Source organism: Haliaeetus albicilla, chromosome Z, assembly GCF_947461875.1.
Source record: "Haliaeetus albicilla chromosome Z, bHalAlb1.1, whole genome shotgun sequence".
Taxonomy (NCBI): Eukaryota; Metazoa; Chordata; class Aves; order Accipitriformes; family Accipitridae; genus Haliaeetus; species Haliaeetus albicilla.
The window spans coordinates 53,437,886-53,456,377 of NC_091516.1; positions in this window are offsets into that span (position 1 = coordinate 53,437,886).

The window sequence follows — 18,492 nt, forward strand, 5'->3', positions numbered from 1 at the left end:
TGGCAAGACCAGATTCAAACAGGCCTATTTAAAAAAAACCAACAAAAAAACCCCCCAAAACCCCCAGCAAACAACTCTGCTATTTTTAATTTATTTTTCCTTAGTGGCATACTTTCTGTTTGTTGCGGTTTTGTTCAGTTCTGTTAGAACTATGTGAATGTATCCTCAAGATTTGGATTTTAAGATTCTAATCCTGCATATCTATGTATCATCAAAGCTTTAAGTACACGTGTTGGGCCCAATAACTTATCTTTAAGGAGGTCCACAAAGGTATGCAGGACTGTGAAAAAAATCTCCAGAAGAAAAAGATTGCAATGGGGTAAAATGTTCTACTCTCTAGATCATGTTATATAGGAAGGAAAATGAACCACTTGGATAAACTTCAGAATCTATATACGTATTTTCAAACAGTGTTAGTAGTTTGTTATAAGTTTATGTTTTCATTTTTTTCTTATATGTCATACCGTTTCAACTCCTTTAAAATAAAGAGTGGCATTGCTTTAAGGAACGTGAAAAGTAACATTATACTTGTTCACTAACCAGAAAAAATTGTAGTCCGTGTTAGATGTGAAAACCTTTCTGAAAGCAGCTGTCAGAGTGGTCAGATGTAGATTTTCAGACAGCTTTTTTTCCCTTCCCATGAAACTGAGAAAGGGGGAGGAAAATGCATATAAATTGTAACATGTTCAGTTGAAAACAAATGGCCTAACTGTGGAAAGAGTTCTAGTCAAAAAACCTCATGCTTTCTCCATACCCTAAAGCTTCAAAGAAAAATGTACACCTGGGACCTCTGAATATGTGGATGAAGCTGAAAATGTGATAAGTGGAAGTAATCAAATTAGTCTATCATAACCTAATATGCCTAATATCTATATGACCATTGGAAAGAATACTTTTTATTAAAACGGTTTTGTCTTTTTCTGGTTTTAGTCCATTTAATGTTAACTAATATATTTTATGATCTATGCTTTTAAAGACGGTACAAAGGATAGAAAAGAGGAGGAATATCAACTGAGTTTGAGATAGTTGTTGATATGACTGCTGGATGCTTCTGATGGGCAGGGAAGATTACATACCCTTCTTTTCTTTAAAAACATGGAGAAGCCACAGCATAAAGACTTCAGTGATTTTATGCAGGTATTTTGAGGAGCGTAAGAAAATGAACAGCTTTCAGTGCTGACTCTGCAGTCTGTTCCACTGGAGCTCCAGTCCAACTTCAGGAATGAGGCAATAGAGCTCTATTTAATTGAGCAATTGAGTGACACTCTATTTGAAAAAGGTTTTTTCCAGCATCAGTCCCTATGATCTAAGACAACATCCAGTCCAAACAGCTTCCAAATACCTGAGAATTCCCTTTTATTTAATAGGAGTACCGATAGCTGTACTACTAGGTACCTCTGGCTGCTTGCTAGTAATATCTTTACTTAAAATACAGGAACTCTGGGCAGCTCAGTGTACTTCACAAATGCTAAATGAACAAGGTCTGCATTTCCCTAGTCACAGACACCATGGGAATGAGTTGCCTCTACACCGGAAGAAAGCAGCCGTCCTCTTCCCACAGGAAAATGAAATCAGACAGATATGAAGGATCCTGGCCAAAGTCTGTGGTGCCAAATCTGTGGCACAAAATTCTACATTTTGTAGTACTTACACCATGGTAGAGCTGGGGATGTCACCTTGTGAGCTCTGAAAGACTGGTGTTCAGTGTTACTCATGCCTGCAGTCAGTGTGTTCTGTGGAATACCTGCAGACTTCTACATGTATGTTGCAACTGCGCACAGACAGCAAAGCTTAGCACAAGACAGTGAATACTGCTTTCTCATGCAGAGACTTGGGAGAGTCTAGGCCTAGAAGGATCAATTGACAGAATGATTTGCTGATCTTGATACAAACTCTGTCCTGTGGGTAGCTTTGCTTTTTTAGTAGTAGTACCTGAAATTAGCCTGAAAATGTTCACAGGGGCTTCCTTTTAGATTGGTAATATTTAAAATGTTCTATCAGAGGAGTATATCAGAGCAAAGTTTTGTTTGTTGTATTTCCTGACATCTAACTGGGGGAATTACTATGAATGCAGCTCATTATACTACACTAATTTTTCCTGCCAGTCTGGTGAAGTTCTTGGGTAGGCTGTGTTGAATTTGCATTATGAATACTGATTCTACCCACATCTCTTTTCAGGTTTCCCCTTTACACCACATTTTTTCTTTATTGTCTTGTTAGGCTTGCTAACCTTTTCATTCTTACAGCAACCTGGATAGAAAGAATGATTTCTGCCTCCAAATCCCCTGGAAAACAATTTCTGATCTTTTCAGCTTGAATGTGAGGAAGTGGAACAGCAGCATATGAAACCCTTTATGGGATAGATCTTGACAGATAGTATTATCTTTCAGAAAGAAATGAGAATGCTTGCTGCCAGAATGTGCTGCTGCCTCTGCCCCAAATTCTATTTTTATTTCTGTTCTCCTTAGCAGAACAGAACAATAATAAAACATTCATTTTACCTTTTAAATTTTTTTTTTTAAAATCATTTTCTAGCCTAACTCCAAAGAGCAGCCTGCACATAGAGATGAGGTCTTTGTAGAACGGCACCCGCTGATCCTCCATGGGGCAGCTTTATCTGGCCTAAGCCTGCTAGGTCTATTGGCAGTGTTGCCAGGTAAGAAGTGGGCTGTTTGCAGTCACACTTGACTTGTTGGCTGGCCTAAGTTTTTATTTTGTAAAGTTGTCAGTTTTCTTTGTTAAGCTTGAGGCAGAGATTTATTTTATTGAAATTGAATCAAAGTTGAATTTTACTGCCCAAAGCTTTGAAAGAGTTGCACCAGCAGGGCTATGACCACAGAGGGAAGGAACAGAGATGGCAGCACAGCGCCTGGGGACACTCCTGCTGCTTCCAGACTGGGGAGGGTAACAGGGACAGCAGTAGATGCCACTCCACACACACCGAGTACTCATTGTGTTGGTGTTCTGCAGCCAGTCTACTGCAGCTGTCCAGTTAGCTTGTGCAAGATAGCTGGCTCTGTCTTGAAGATGCCAAATAACAATTACCTTTAACTCTTTTTCATTTCCACAAGAGTGAAAATGTTTGAAGTGATAAAAGTTATCTTTCCTTAGGAGTGAGCATGCACACATCTACACCCACACCCTTGAATTCTTTGACAAGGTTCTGAGCACTGATGTGCTGAATTCCACAAAGCTCCTGCTCCATTAAGTGAAGTCCACATCCTAACACAAATGGTTTAAGCTTCTTGGCCTACCTATGTTACAGAAACCATAATAATGTCAAAAACTATTACACAAGAGGAAAAACTTGAGGATGATAGGTGGGAAAAGGAGAAGCAGTTTCTATAAAAAAGCAGACACGTAGAGACAATTTTGAGTTGGAAGCTGTTCCATTTTTTATCCACAAGGGAATGGGTAAGATAAATTGAATCTAAAATTTTCTCTTAAGGACAGTCATTGGATTTTAGCATAAGACAATGCCATATTATATGCACTAAGGAAAACTTTTCTTCCAGTACCAAAGTAATGATTTCATTAGAGTTGCACTGTAATCAAGAATGCATGAGTTCATTATCAGATTCTTTCATTCCTGGTTCGTGTATCCTGAATGCACTGTTGCTCTAGAGAGTTTCTTTTCAGATTCAGGCAAGCTTTTCAGAAAGCTTTGTGCTAAAGATGCCCTCTTGTACTACTTTAATCTGTCTCTGGTTGTGTCATCTAGCTAGCAGTCTTTAGTGATGAGGCCACAATCTGCAGTGGCACCTCTTATATTCAAATGTCTGGAGTCCAGTATTGCTAAATGTAGAAAAGGAAGAGAAAGTAATTTATCTGCAGCTGGCAAATGATAAATAATTGCTCTAAGAGTAGTAATGCAAGGCAGAACAGAATAGGAATTTTGCTAGTAATGGAAAAAGACCCAGGAGGCTTTGGAATATTTCTATGAGCAGTGGATGCAGTTACAATAAGGAAGGACTTCATAGGAAGACCATGATGTGGAGATAATAGGGATGTTTATGTGAGAATAAGCAGAGCTAAAGAGACTTGTAATACACTGAGACTTAACGTTTAACTGAAAATAGGATCTGGCTACTTCTTAACCAAGGTGGTTATGATATTTGTCAGCTCTGCAACTTTAATAAACCTCTATGAATTTCAGTTTTTCTCCTGCACTTCCTACTATTTGGCCTCAAATTCACAGTGTGAATTCATTGATTTGTCCATACATTCATCCATCACTTGCTTTTTATCTATGAAGTTTTGCATGTCAAAGTAGCAACTGCAGGATTTCTGCAACTGAATAGAAAAATAATACAACTAGCTATTAAGGATCTTGAACAGCTAGTTAGACCAAAGTGTGATCATGCAAAGTAACTGACTTAGTTTTACAGTTAAGGTTGTGAGGCAGGGAGAACATAAGTATTTTGCCTAAACTATGTAGAAACCTTTGCAAAATTATGCCCAGCTCAGGATATTGTTCTGAGCAATGAAGGTACTATCCTTTAATTATTCTTTCAATAAAACACTGGTTGCAGTTGAGCAGGGACAATTCTCATTCAAAGTCATGTTGGAAAATATTCTAGCACCCAATATGCTACATTTTCATATGCCTAATCTCTTTCACTGAGTTAATTTTAAGACCTCTATAGTTTATTGTCTGGTGTCTTCTTATTGTAGTTTTGGTTCCTTCTTACTGAGGCAGCTTTTGTCCAGGTCATTTGCCTACAAGTTCTCTGGAAGAAATTTCCCTCCCCTTGCTCTGTGAAGATTTAAAAGAAAAGGGTGGGGGAGGAAGGAAGAATAACCTGTCACTGGCAAGGACTTCCTAGCTTTACAGGAAACAGTAGGTATTAGCAATGCTAATGGAAAAAGAGTGCTCATCTACAAATCTTGTAAGTTTCAAGCAAGAACCTGTGGCAGGGTGAATGTGGAGCCTTTTTTTGGGAGACAACACGCTCCTTGGACACTGACTCTGCTGCCCTGCTTAAGAATGGGTCAGTGCACATGCAGTCTGTGTGGAAAAGCACCTGTTAATCTGTTTGATGTGAAGGATGGGTGTTCTGAGTTTAAAATGTAATAAAATGGTTTTAAGGGATAAAGTGAAAACTATAATAGCGTTGTTGAAGAGTTTAAATGAGCCCTGGAGCACTGCTTCTCCTTTTGCTTGCAAAGAAAGAGAGGGTAGTGCTGTCTGGAGAGCTGTGCTGTTCACCTCTGAAGGATCTGGTCTCATGACCTGAAGGCTGAAAGTCCTGTGGTTTGCTTGGCCCTTAAGACTCTTGCTTCCTGTCTCAGACTTTCTGGCAGCCGAAGGTAGAGGGGAATAATGCTTTCTGAAGAAGGCTGTTCTCCTCTTCAAGAGAGAAACTTCTAATTATGTCTAATGAAAGGATATTAAAAGTTTATTTCATTATGGGACTGCAGACCCGTTCTGAGTTTTAAGACAGAAGTAATTCTCTGGTGTTTTCCTTATCTTTTCCCAGTCTTTTTCTGATGTCAAACTATTGAAAGGCTGTTCCTTTACAATCTTTTTATTCTTTTTTTGTATTTGGCTTATTTGGAAAATTTCAAATAGTGTGGCCTCTCTGAGGGGGAAAGGGGAAGGGAAAGGGGAGTATTTATTCTCTTTGATCACAGGCCAGCGTTTTCTTTTGAAATAGTATTGTTGTGTATAAAACCAGGAGAAGGACTTCAAGAACTTCTGCCTACAGAGATGGGTGAGGACAGGGGAGTGATCTTTCCTGAGACAAAGATTGCTGAGGAGTAGTTATTGGCAGCATGCCTGTAAAGCTGAAACTGATGCTAGGCTTTCATGTCTAGTGTAAAACTTCTATTGCTATCTAGTTAGTATAGACCAGGTACATCTAATAAAATGTTGTTGTTGTTTAATTCCCATCAAAGAAAGGTTTCCAGCCAGACATGTTTTCTTTGAGCAGAGGACAAGTTATAATTTACTAAGCAGATAAAATCTTTCATTTCTCCTAAGAGAAAATATTTGCATCTATAGCAAGAATTGAAGATGCCTTTTCTTTTCAGAAAACAAGTCTAGCATAGATCCACTTTCACACAGAAGGAAAGTAGGCTCTGGGGACTTTAAACAAAAAACAACATGCTTTTGCAAAAGAAATGATATTGCCCAGTGCAAAGGTTCATCACTAGACACAACTGATTTGCACATAGCCATCTTTTAAATGAGTCACAAAATATTTTCATCACTTTCCCATCTCCCTGTTTTGTAATATAAGGTTATTCCTTGGGAGTGACCACCTGTTTGCACAGCTATACTCACAATATTGTCCACTATTTGGATTCTGCCTGGGGTAATACAATACCTTGACCTGAACAGTTTTAGAAGCATGTGACAATAGTAATGTGATAATTTTGGCTCACTGCAGAAGTAAATGAATTAAAGAGCAGGTATTAGAAAGGAAATCAAGATGGCATTTTCTTTAGCACCCCATTTTGGGGGTTACTTCAATTAAAATAATAGAAATGTTAAACATGTCAGGGCAAATCCTTATCTTGGATACTACTAGCTTAACTCCCTCAAAGTGAGAGAAGTTTCTTTGGATTTACATCAATGTCACTGAAAGTAGAACTTGGCTTTGACTGAGTCTTGTTTGCCAAGATTTGTAACTTCCTGGTGGAGAGATGAATGAAGATGGATATTTCTTTCTGATGACAGCCAGAAGAGTACTTTCACCCTCGTCACAATGTTCCCCCCAAATTTCATGATGCTTTGTGAGTGGGAATGGAGCTTCAAAATCCTGATAATCAGCAATTGTGTATTTGGGAGCCAGGGCCCTCAGGGCACCCAGAACTTTCATCTCTGGCAGTGAATTATGTTGTCCAAACAGAAGATATAATGTTCATACATACAAAGTAAGACATCTAAGAAAAAAATATAAAAAATAGAAAACATAAATAATAAATAGAAATAAATAAAAATTTCTGGTTTTCCTTGGTACAATCTTGCATCTAATGATGAAATCAAAGGCAATAATTAAAAGAAATCTTCTTCTTCACAATTGTTTAAAGAAATAAGCTGGGCCTTTTCATTTGTTAGTTTAAAAAAAATGATTTTTTTCCCCAGACTCAAAAAATTCAGCCCAGAGTAACCATCTTCTACAACACTTGGATTAATAGTCAGTGTAGCTTTTTGCTTGAGAGAATATAAAATTCTTCTTCAGATAATTTAAACAGGTTATTTCCTTAGTTATTCTCTGAAGTATTCTTCATATCCATGAAGCTTATTATGAACCAGAAGACTGAGATTTTTATTTTTTTCCATTACTGCACCCATGAGACAAAATGTCATAGCAACAAGGGGAATGGCAGTGAGGTCATATGCTTATGCCATGCTTCAGTGATGCTTGGCTGTAGGCCACTGTAGTATACCAATGTTTGTGACTAGAGGTTTCTCTTATTTACCTCCAGCATGTGTAGTTCCCTGAGGCCTTGAAACTGAAAAAAAAAAAAATGCTTTTGGCAAGCAGTAGCCTAGTCACTTCACACCTAAGATATGGTGTTAGTAAAGAACTAACAATTCTTTTTAAAACTTTATGCAAATCAGTCAAATTAGATTTATTAAAAATTATGAAGGAGAGCAGGGAAATTTTATTGAGTAGCTATGCTGTGCATTATCTGTGCACAAAGCAGATGTAATGATGCATTATAAATGCTGAGAAAATTTAATCAGTGTAGAAAAAAATATAATGAAATGGTTGTTTAAACACTGCAAAGCTAATGTTACAGTAATTACTTCCCATTGAGCAAGACATGGTGCACATTATCTAGGCTCTGTTTGATTAGTGATCCTGCCTATGACATCTTGCCTTTTCTTAATTTTACTTCAATATCATTTAAAAAATCTTCAAATCAAACCCCATTTAAAAGAACAAAAGTGAGCATGACATCAAATTCAGTCATCCTTCCCATTCCTTTCTAACCCAGTCTGCATAAAAGTATGCTTTGATTTACAATGTCTGTATGCAAGGAGTCTGAATGCTTCCGCTTACAGAAAACATGGTTCTGTGGAGTTTCTGCTTTTTTCCCCTGCAGAGTGATACCAGCAGTATTACTTGTAATGATACTCATGTTTTTCAAAATGTCCTTGTAGAAGGTGGACTGGAATATATTGAAGTTTTACTATGCATTTTTTCTAAGATTTCTTTTAAATGAGTAAGACATGCATTTCACCACTGATCTTTCTTCTTTCTTCAGAGCCTGTAGGGATACTTTTTTACTAACAGCCGTATGCCAATTTCCAAAGTGAAGCGTATGGAAAATTCTACTCATAGGTCCTCTTACAATTATAAAGCCTAGATATGAATAAACAAGGAATTCTTATTTATCTCGTCTACTGAACATTTTTTGTAAGAGCTGATTAGGACTTTTGCTTTAGGAACTGTCTTAAAGTCATAGAGATTCTGGATTGTGGTTGATGGTCTTTTAGTCATGTTGGATCATAAATGATAGATTGAAATTGAATTCTTTTCATAACCTTCAGTCAATGACACTTGCTCCATGTTTTAAGATGTGTTCAGCTCTCACTGAACACGGTAAGTGAGAGCTTTCCATTGCTTTTATAAGAGCTGAATTAGAAACCTTTACTAGAAGGTTTAGAAACCACCATTTTGCATTACTGAAGACCAGATCAGAAGGGAACTGTTTTGCAAATGTGAAGTAACAACCTTTTATAGACAAACCAGATACAGAGAAGAAAAAGTAGGCATTTAAAGAAAAGAAAAGAAATTATACACTCCCAGTAGGTATAATTGAAATATAAAAATGTAGCTGGACTAAATACAGCTGCATTACAAATACTGCATGCTCTTGTTTTGACAAATATTAGAAGAGTAAATGTATAAAAGACTGATTTTCTTGCTTTCAGTTTGAAGCATGCAACCCATGCATGCTTCTGCATTCTTTCTCCTATCGAACAAAAGAATGTTATTGTTATAAACATGAATTTTAACTGTAGTTTTAAATAATAATTTGTGTATAAGCCCTAAGTTGATATTGTCGAGGTAAAGTTTATTGATGGTTTTAGAATCAGTAAGAGCTTAGGATGATAAAAAAATTTTAGAAAGTGAAAAGGTCTTTGGTGAAATATTCCAGTTTTGATTTGTATGTGGACTTGAAAACTTTAATAACTTTGTAACAGTCTCACTGATGAATTTTGAGTCAGACCATTTCTAATTAATGTAATCACAGGCTACTTAACAAAAAGAGTTTTCTGTTTTTGATTAATTGCTCTGTTTCTTGGAGTTGACAGTATAAACATTTTTTCTGCTGAGATACATGTTAGTATCTGTTTGTACATTGCATGTATATTGCTCAGGAATAATTTCCGTTTTTTTGAATCCTTGGGCTGATTTTGTAAACCTTTGATTCCATTTAAAGAAATTAAGAACATACTGTTTCAGAAGTGAATGGCCCACTAATGTCAGGCCTAGGTATCAGTTGGTACAGTTGCTACTCTTGGCATAAGCCTAGAAATGAAAAACAATTTTGGGCTAATTTGAGAAAGGAACAGGTGAAGCTCAAATAATTTAGGAGCAAGGAGAAATAGAACAAGTGGCAGCTGCTCCAAGAAACATTGGCTTGTATCAGTGCAGCATATGGAAGGGCAAATCATAAGCACATGATTTCATCATCCCTGTGATGAAGGCTTTGTCTTCGGATCAACAGTACACAAATTTTGTTGGTTTTTTGGTTAATAAAGAAGATTGGGTTATGGTTCCTCCAGGATAATCCTGCAGAGTCACTAAATAAGCCAAGACATGGCTTACCTCCAGAAATACTCTTTGTGTCATGAAGAGTCTTAAATCAATAGCCACAATGCTAAACTGAGCTGACAGTGCATCTAACTGGTATTCACTTGAAAGAAAAGAAAAAAAAAAACAGATAAAAATCTGTATACACTTCCCTAGTTAGTGTGTTTGGTTTCCCTTAGCTAGGTCTCATGCTCTGTTTAGAGCTCTTTCTATAAAACTTGAAGTGGCATGATGCCTGGAATCTTTATGAAAGTAAATAGTGTGTCACTGTGATGCATCCTACTTTGTTCAGAGACTGCACTTTGGGCTCATATCTGTAATTGCAGTCATGACATGAAGATACAGGGCAAACCTTACAGCCTGATTTATCTTTGTCAGAGGGGTAGCAATGCTCAGCACTGAAATCCAGGATATACGTGACTCTAAATAGAGCAATTTGTCAAGTATTTCATGGACACAAATTGAAATGAAACTAGTTCTCAGACTCTAGAGGTCACTTTGCAACAGGAAGAATTCATTATCTAAGTATACACAGAGGAAAACTATTTCACAATTGAAGTTGATTTGTGAGAGATGGATGTACACACATAAAACTAAAACCTCATAGGTCACACTTGCAAAGTAAACTATAGGAACTACGGGCTCCAGTATTCCCCGGCTAATAGCCCATCAGTTCCTCTGAAAAATACAGAGCAGCTGTTGTCATATTGAGGACTATCAAGTATTTCAGACTCTTTTTGCATAAGAAAACACAGGAATTACCTGCTTCAACCCTTATAGAAGGAAAATGTCTTTTTCATCATGTATGTATATTAGAGTATTGAAGACTTATATATACAGCATCCCATCCTAAGAAGAAAGATCTTTTTTAAAGTTTCTGTATTTTATTTCACTTATGGCCTACTTTCAAATTTATTAGAGAAATGCTTCTCTCTTGAAAGTGTGTTCACTTTCAATCCTATTGCTTCAGAAGCCCAGTTAAAATCTTTCCTGGGTTATATCTCGACTCTGTCATGGAAGAAGAGGAATTCTGCTATGCAGAAACAATCTCCACTTCTCTCATTTGCTCAGAGTTTGCTGGGATGTGAAAAAGAAGTGAGAAAAGACAAGGAGAAAGAAGTAATGATAAAGATATGAGGGGTGAAATACAAGTTTACAGCTGCAGTGAACTTTATTTTATGTGTGCCAGTGTTTTATGGCAGGAGACCATAACCACTGCTGGCAGGCTAAAGTCATCCGAAGGAGTGTCATTGAACAGCAGTGACACCAGCATGGTCCTGGTGGTGTAGATCTTCCAGAGGGGAGGAATATTGCTTTCCATTGCAGAGCTCCAGTGGTACTTAGGCTGTCCTTTTTCAAAGGCTGCAAGTTTGTCTCTGCCCTCACTTGTGTGGCCACTCTGTTTGGTGGAGAATGACAGCACTTCACATCCACTTTGCACATGTGTGAAAGGTCCCAGGCTGCGGCAAAGGAGGCCCAGTATACAGGATTTTATTTCATGTGGTGGCATCTCTTGAGGGCATGTTTTCCCACTGAAATGAATGTCAAATTTTGAATCTTTCTTATGGGATAAAAAGAAACAGATTAAGAAAGGAGTAATTTGAAAACAATGAAAATAAAAGAAAGCCCAAAATTCTCCCTGAAAGGTGGAAATATATTTACTGTGTTCTCCATTTAGAAAATGTCTGGTTCAGGCATCTAGTGCAGAGATAGGTATAGATATGTGGTCCCCAGATGTTTTAGACCAACTGAGATACCTTAAAATATTGGATCACCATGTGTCCTTTTCTGTACTTTTAGTTATAAGCATCAGAGCTGCTAATATTTTGGGTTTTTTATTTTCAGGTCATATTTTGAGAAATATTAGTCTAATGTATTTGGGAAACTGAGAATCAGTTCAGGGTAACAACTCATTGCTCTGGATAGGAGAATTTTGAAGAAAAAGAGCCAAATTGTCTGATCTAATACATTTTTAGCCAGCAGAATTTCACTGGAACCAGGGACACTACTCCTGCGACTCTACTATCTGTCCAGATGAAAGGTGCCATGCTCTGGACACTGTATTCCCCTGGAAAACAAAGGCAGGCTGGATTGATAGCTTTTCTTTCTTGCAAGTATTCACAGTGGTTTTAGTGACCTACTAAATGGGAGCTATTGGTTGGGACTATTTTTTTTATGTTTGGTAGCTGTAAGGTATATAACTTGGTATCTCATAATTTATCTCAAAATGATTTTCCTACTAATTTTTGGTTGGCAGAGAACATGTTTAATGGAAGCGTTTTCTAGCAGAAACATGCTTTTTGATTGACATTTGTCACTGGGAAGAAAACCTCTTTCTGAATCCTCTTGTCTTGTTCTGATTCTGCAGATGTCTGTTAATATGCTTCTGCCAGCTCCCCTAAAGTTTATGTGGTGTTCTTTGTTCTCAAACACAGATAGACCAGAGCTCTGATTTGTAAAGAGCAAGTTGTGGCATAAACTGCAGGAGAAAATGTATAATTTGGAAATGCAAATTCCAGTTCTATGAAGTATTGAAGAAAACAAAGGTTAAAAAAACATTGCCATGGGTAGCTTGAAAAAAATATTTGTACTAAGGTGGCTGTAAATAAATAGGCTAGAGATTTCTGACTAGTGAAAAATGACAACTAGGAGTTATTCAACGTGGCTAGAAATATTTATTCTGGTAAGTGCACCATGTCTCAATCTCTGAGGAAAATAAATACCTGATGAAACAACAAAAAGGGCAAAGAAAACTCAGAAATATTGAGATGCCTCATGATTTGTCATTGAAAATACAGAAAATTCAGAACAGGACTGAATTGCAGTAGGAGTATGAGTTTCTCCTCAGGGCAAAGGTTTAAATTATACTTGCACGATTAGGCCAAATGATGGACTCCTCAGAAAATTTAATCAAATTGATTATGTAAGTGGGAGCAATTAGATGATGGCATGTTGGACAGCCAGTATGTTTTGAAATTACAAGGGGTAGCAGAGGAGAAAGAGGTTAACTTCTCTGAGAAAGAGAGAAGGTAGGAAATACTGAGAGTTCAAATATTCAGTCTGACAAGTATCTTTGAAGATTTGGGATTTTAGTCTTATGGATAGAGAATTTTATGGATAGAGAATGAGTTTGTATCTGGAGACTTTTTACAAGGCCATGTAGTGATAGGATAAGGGATAATGGTTTTAAACTGAAAGAGGGTAGATTTAGATTGGATATAAGGAAGAAGTTCTTGACTGTGAGGGTGGTGAGACACTGGAACAGGTTGCCCAGAGAAGCTGTGGATGCCCCATCCCTGGAAGTGTTCAAGGCCAGGCTGGGTGGGGCTTTGAGCAACCTGGTGTAGTGGAAGGTGTCCCTGCCCATGGCAGGGGGGTTGGAACTGGATGATCTTTAAGGTCCCTTCCAACCCAAATCATTCTATGATTCTTGGACCAGTCTTAGAATAGAATCATAGAATCATAGAATCATTTAGGTTGGAAAAGACCTTCAAGATCATCAAGGTCAACCATCATCCATGCCCACTAAACCATGTTCTGGAGTGCCTTGTCTATGTGCTTTTTGAATACCTCCAGGGATGGTGACTCAACCACTTCCCTGGGCAGCCTGTTCCAATGTCTGACAAACCTCTCAGTAAAGAAATTTTTCCTAATATCCAACCTAAACCTCCCTTGCTGAAACTTGAGGCCATTTCCTCTCGTCCTATCTCCAGTCACCTGACAGAATAGACCAGCACCCACCTCACTACAACCCCCCTTCAGGTAGTTGTAGAGAGCGATAAGGTCTCCCCTCAGCCTCCTCTTCTCTAGACTAAACAGCCCCATCTTCCTCAGCCACTCCTCATAAGACTTGTGCTCCAGGCCCCTCACCAGCTCCATTGCCCTTCTCTGGACATGCTCCAGCACCTCCATGTCTTTCTTGGAGTGAGGGGCCCAAAACTGAACACAGCACTCGAGGTGCAGCCTCACCAGTGCCGAGTACAGGGGGACGATCACCTCCCTGCTCCTGCTGGCCACACTATTTCTGATACAAGCCCAGATGCTGTTGGCCTTCTTGGCCACCTGGGCACACTGCTGGCTCATATTCAGCCGGCTGTCAACCAGCACCCCCAGGTCTTTCTCTGCCGGGCAGCTTTCTTGATGGTCTAGTTGGAAGCAAGAGTTCTGGGGAGGCAAGTTTGACACAAACTAGAAGATAAACCAATGTGTTAAATGAAAAAAAATTTCAGTTAATCAAAAAGGTGGTGTCCATTATTTTTTAATCAATTTTGAATAATTGCAATTAATGGAAAAATATGAAGAGCAAAAATATAAATAAAAATACAATAAACATTAACAACAAGCAAGAGAAGTTGTAAATCCAACCGGTGAGAAATTTTTTTTGTAACAGGTGTTTCTAATACCTGATTGGAACTGTTTGTCAGTACTGAAACATTACAAGCCAGTCAAGTTCATTGGCTAAATTCTACCTAGGACATTTTGAGTAGTTTACAGATACAGTTAGGGGAATGTGGCATTACAATGAGATATCATCATTTGATTTCAAGTAATCATAAAAATATAATCTGGAGTTGTAACAATTATGGTTGAATATTATAGTCTAAATTCTGGAATGCTAGAAATATTTAACAATTGTTGAATCAGAACAAAGAACAAAGAAAGTTACTCTATAAGTACTGTTTTAAATACATAAAAATGAGACCTTTTGTACTGCAGAATTTTATTTTGGAGGAGATGTGGTCATAGTATAAAGTCATTGAAGTCTCCAACAATTACTGATTATTATTTTCTTTCTCTAATGATATGAATATGTCACATTTAGAGCCTTAAATTGGTGGATTAAGTTAAGGTGGTGACTGGATTGGAAATTGGTTGATGGCTTATAAATCAGTAGTTATGATGTGTTTACTTTTAGTGTTAGGAAAAGGGAAGACACCAAGCTGTCAAATTTTTATTTTAAGTTATAAAAAGCCTTACTTAGCAAAGATAAGGACAACTATAAATAAAACTCTGATGGGAGAACATGAATAAAAATTTTGATCTTTCAGTTTATGGGGAAGTGAAAAACTGCAGTAATGTGGTTGAGAAAGAGGACAATTTTAATTAAGGCCTTCTGTTTCAGTGGAGAAATAAAGTTTTTAATTAAAATAATAAAAGCAATATCTAAATAAAGGGGGAAATATGAATTATGATAAAACTTTGAAGTTAGAGACATATAAAACACACTTAAGGGAATCTAGAATAATTCTGCTAAGAAGGACAAGGGAGACAAAATGTTTAAAATTTCATGTGTATGAGACAAAGAATGGCAAAGTCCATTTATAGGTGGAGGTGGTAAAATGATGATGTAGGGAAGAGACAACTATTCATAACCATTTGTCTTCTGTATCTGAAATAAATTGGGTGATGTGCCAGTATCACCTGAGGATGACATACTGCATTCTCATCCACTAAGGAGAATAATAATTAACAATGTTTAAAGATAAACACTTTAGACAGAAGGCCTAGGCAATTTGTACACAGTCTAATACCACTGGGTAAGATGTCTTTCTTGCTAGCATTAATATTTAATAAATGTGGAAGATTATAACACTTCAGAGAGCTATTTGAAGTAGACAAGCATAGCATGGGTAACTTGTTAAGCTGAGTTCAGCCTTAGGCACTGTAATAGAAAGGCCTGATATTGGATTTGATTAAACAAAGCATTAATGCAGCAAGTTCCACATTTTTCTATGGAAAACAGGTCTTGTTCAATCAGATTATAACTTTGGTTGCTCAAGGTAACTGCATAATAAATATTTGAATGGCATTCATCCAATGATATTCCAATTTTAAAAGGACACTAAAATAATGTCAGTAAATCAAGTGTGTGTTAAACAAATTCAGAGCTGAAGAATGGATGTCTCAGAGAAAATCACCTTAAACAGTGGTATTTCTAGTGGATTTTTTGGAGTATGTACCAGATTGATGGAAGCATTGAGTAGGGTATTATTACCTGGAAATAAATAGAGTTATGGTTGTTAAAAAATTTGTTGCCTATAAGATTATAAAGATTATAAGAGGAGTAAATAAGGGTAAGAGCTGGATTTAATGACCCTGCTTTGTATTATTTCAGCATATTTTATTTCAATACAGATTAAGTCTGTATTCCAAGGGAAAAAAAGGAATGAAAAAACCAAGCTGAACTTGTTTTGGAAAAAATCTGGATGTCACATCTGACAAAACTCAGAAGAAACTGTCAGTGAGTGATTCCCTGCTTAAAACAGCTGTAGAAGCTCTTCCAGAATGAGTAGTGAGTAGGAGAAAATGGGAAGTGTATGTCTGGTTGTAGAATACTGTGTATTGTACACAGTTCCGTAGTTTTGTTTTGGAAAAGAAATTAAGGAATAAGGAATGATGGAAGAAATATCCACTAGAATGTGGTGAAGTATGTAAAGTAAAATATGTTGACGTGAGAGGCCTTTACCTAAATACATCTAGATCATGAAGGAAAGTTATTCAACTAGAGAGAACAACAGCTTCCTGGGAGGGAAAGGCAGAGTACATAACTCAGCTGAGATGGACCAAAAGGAAGAATCAATGTCTGGAACCAAAAATCAGACAAATTCAGGTAGGAAGTAAGGGGAATTTTTGTCTTTGAGGGAGGGTGATGAGTCATTGGGGAAGCTATCAAAGGAAGCAGCATTTTTTTGCAATACTCCCTGTCCCACTGTTCTTGGCTTAAGACTGAAAGACTGTTTAGAAAATATGCTTTAGTCAGACACAGTTTAGACTTTAATACTCCTCATTATTAGACTCCATACAAGGTCAGCAATGTTAATTTTAATGGTCCATCATATAGTGAGCTGTATTTTGAAATGTTCTTTATCTACATGATAGATGAAACAGAAAGAACACCTTATGCTATTAACTCTTGTCTGCTCCTACAGGGATGACAGAGGACACTATATCAATATTTTGAAAATAAGAAGAACTGAGTGTAGTAGTTTCTTGGGATTCTCACAAAATGTAGTCCTCTTTTGTTGTTACCTAGTGTTGTTTGGAATTTTCTTATCTGGAGTCAGGAGCACACAGGTTACAAGCCAGCCTGAGGGACATGCTATAAAATGTGCATATTCACCTCTGAGTGTTGCTGTCAATTCCTTCTGCTTGATTGTAGTTTAATATCTTGCACATAGTGCTAAAGGTATTTTGGAAATTTTTTCTTTCTATTCTGCTTGAAGTATAACATGAGCACAAAAAAATTCTATAGTGGTGAATGACTCATCCTTTAGCCAGAGTTAACTTAATCAACAACTTCTAAATAGTGAAGATTCTTCACATTGATTTCAGTGAAAGCAGAGCTTTCAAAATTACCTTCCCACTCCCTATTAAAAAGAGTAAAGGAAATTGCTTTCCTGCTTCGACTATAATGGTCAAATGCTAAACAAGAATTTTGTGCAGATTTGCCTTTATTGTATTTGTTATCTTGAAAAGTAAGAAAAAGCGGTTGTAACTTTCCTGAATGATCTAATTTATTCCTATGCTAACTACAGCTTATTCAATACTACCAATGGTAGGCAAGAAAATTAAATGCTTCTGTAAATTTTAAGTCATCAGAATTTCAAGGTTCAGAGGGTCTATGATAGAATCCTATGCATTTTAAAACCATAAAAATAGCTAATCAGCTAAAGCAAATTTCTTCATGTTAACAATAAACAAAATCTTTCTTCTTGCAATCCTACTGTTTTGCAAATACCTTTTCAAAATTGCTTCGGCAATGAAAGTAATTGTTTTTGTAAGCTATAGGAGGTGTATGTTGAGAAATGCACAGAAAATAGTAGGGGGCCCATGCTACCAGCTTAACTGTAGACATTTTGCTGCTTTTTTTGCTGGCCTGCTAGCCAAGTTAGGAGTAATTTAGCAAGCATTTTGAGTGACATTGGTGTCAAGTGGTACTATATGCTTATTCATGGTGTTCAGTATATCAGCACTTAGTGTGGTAGGTACTCTTCAAAGGGTCTAAAATGTATGTTTGTGTAATTAAAATGGTAGAAACCAAAACATGGCAATGAGATTTGGACAGCTGGAAGCAAATGACCTAGGTAATGTGAGCAGGGCTTCACACTGGCTAGTGTCTTGCTAGTTCTACTCTTATCATTGTATTAAATTTCTGTAGGTCTTGAGGAAGGATTGGAATTACGTAAGTGAGTGGTAAAAGAGTTAGTTTCATTGTGACTGAGGTACTAGAGGGAAAGAAGGTATACATCATTCTCTTTCTAAATTGAATCCTCATTGTATAATCACAGATTCATTAGGAACAAGAAAAGCAGAAGTAGTTTGCAAAGAGCTCTGAACTCCGTAGTGCTCAGAGAACAGATTTCTTACTGTTTGGTAACTGGTTTGTGTCATAGGCTTTCAAATTTAGAGTGTTTTCCAGGCATTTTTTTTGCATCACTGTCATAAACTGACCCCATATGAGAATCTACATTTGTACCCTGGACACAGTTACTCCACAGATGTTGAGTGGGTACTACTGATCTTATGTCTATTGTCTATATCACTGTGCAATGTATTACTTGCCACAAGAGTCACAAGGCAATGCTTTTGTTAATAAATAGCTAATTGCCCTGGAATGCAATTGGAAACTTGTTTGAAATCAGGCAGAAGAAGGTGTAGATTCTCAGAGCAAAAAACACTGGAGAAGAAATCACTTTGTGGCTCTTTTGATACATAA